General features: G+C 41.4%; 1 protein-coding gene across 1 annotated transcript in view; it reads left to right on the top strand.

Moving 5' to 3' along the window:
- Positions 1-2,162, top strand: part of LOC107596887 (RAS guanyl-releasing protein 1-like) — a 29,264-nt gene that overhangs the window by 13,985 nt on the left and 13,117 nt on the right. The window lies entirely within an intron of this gene.

Raw genomic sequence — 2,162 nt, 5'->3', positions numbered from 1 at the left:
GTTTGCCCACTGACAAAGAAATGATCAGTCTATAATTTTAGTGGTAGGTTTATTTGAACAGTGAGAGACAGAATAAAAACAAAAAAATCCAGAGAACCGCATTTCAAAAAAGTTATAAATTGATTTGCATTTTAATGAGTGAAATAAGCATTTGACCCCATCGCAAAACATGACTTAGTACTTGGTGGCAAAACTCTTGTTGGCAATCACAGAGGTCAGACGTTTCTTGTAGTTGGCCACCAGGTTTGCACACATCTCAGGAGGGATTTTGTCCCACTCCTCTTTGCAGATCCTCTCCAAGTCATTAAGGTTTCGAGGCTGACGTTTGGCAACTCAAACCTTCAACTCCCTCCACAGATTTTCTATGGGATTGAGGTCTGGAGACTGGCTAGGCCACTCCAGGACCTTAATGGGCTTCTTCTTGAGCCACTCATTTGTTGCCTTGGTCATGTATTTTGGGTCATTGTCATGCTGGAATACCCATCCACGACCCATTTTCAACGCCCTGGCTGAGGGAAGGAGGTTCTCACCCAAGATTTGATGGTACATGGCCCTGTCCATCGTCCCTTTGATGCGGTGCAGTTGTCCTGTCCCCTTAGCAGAAAAACACCCCCAAAGCATAATGTTTCCACCTCCATGTTTGACGATGGGATGGTGTTCTTGGGGTTATAGGCAGCATTCCTCCTCCTCCAAACACGGCGAGTTGAGTTGATGCCAAAGAGCTCGATTTTGGTGTCATCTGACCACAACACTTTCACCCAGTTCTCCTCTGAATCATTCAGATATTCATTGGCAAACTTCAAATGGGCCTGTACATGTGCGTTCTTGAGCAGGGGGACCTTGCGGGCGCTGCAGGATTTCAGTCCTTCACGGCGTAGTGTGTTACCAATTGTTGTCTTGGTGACTGGTCCCAGCTGCCTTGAGATCATTGACATGGTCCTCCCGTGTAGTTCTGGGCTGATTCCTCACTGTTCTCATGATCATTGAAACCCAAGATCTCAAGATCTTGCATGGAGCCCCAGACCGAGGGAGATTGACAGTTATTTTGTGTTTCTTCCATTTGCGAATAATCGCACCAACTGTTGTCACCTTCTCGCCAAGCTGCTTGGAGATGGTCTTGTAGCCCATTTCAGCCTTGTGTAGGTCTACAGTCTCTTCTGACATCCTTGGACAGCTCTTTGGTCTTGGCCATGGTGAAGAGTTTGAAATCTGATTGATTGATTGCTTCTGTGGACAGGTGTCTTTTATACAGGTTAAAGGTCCCTTTAAGAGAGTGCTCCTTATCTCAGCTCGTTACCTGTATAAAAGACACCTGGGAGCCAGAAATATTGCTGGTTGATAGGGGATCAAATTCTTATTTCACTCATTAAAATGCAAATCAATTTATAACTTTTTTTTAAATGCATTTTTCTGGATTTTTTTGTTGTTATTCTGTCTCTCACTGTTCAAATAAACCTACCATTAAAATTATAGACTGATCATTTATTTGTCGGTGGGCAAACGTACAAAATCAGCAGGGGATCAAATATTTCCCCCCCCCCCACTGTATACACATACAGTACTGGTCAGAATTATTGGCACCCTTGGTAAATATGATCAAAGAAGGCTTTGAAAATAAATCTGCATTGTTAATCATTTTGATCTTTTTTTTTTTGATCCACAAATATCTAACCTTTCATTGAACTAAAACAACTGAAAATGGGGGAAAATCTCATTATGAAATAAATGTTTTTCTCAAATACATGTTGGACACAATTATTGGCACCCCTAGAAATTCTTATGGGTAAAATATCTGTGAAGTACATTCCCACTCATATTTACAATTTTGAGCATACCAGGGTGATTATGAACATGAAACGATCCAGCCATGGCTTCCTGTTTCACAGGAATATAAATAGGAGGGAAAACAAAGGTCAAATTTTCTTAATCATCCATCACAATGAGCAAAACCAAAGAATATATATCTGATGTGCAGCAAAAGATAATTCAGCTTCACAAGTTAGAAAGTGACTTTAAGAAAAAAGCTAGAGCAGTGAAAATTCCCATTTCCACCATCAGGGCAATAATTAAGAATTTCCAATCAACAGAAAATGTTACAAATCTGCCTGGAAGAGGACATGTGTCTATATCATCCTAATGCACGGTGAGGAGGAGAGTTTGAG

This window comes from Sinocyclocheilus grahami, unplaced genomic scaffold, assembly GCF_001515645.1.
Source record: "Sinocyclocheilus grahami isolate Dianchi unplaced genomic scaffold, SAMN03320097.WGS_v1.1 scaffold224.1, whole genome shotgun sequence".
Lineage (NCBI taxonomy): Eukaryota > Metazoa > Chordata > Actinopteri > Cypriniformes > Cyprinidae > Sinocyclocheilus > Sinocyclocheilus grahami.
This window is presented reverse-complemented; position numbering and strand designations above follow the sequence as displayed.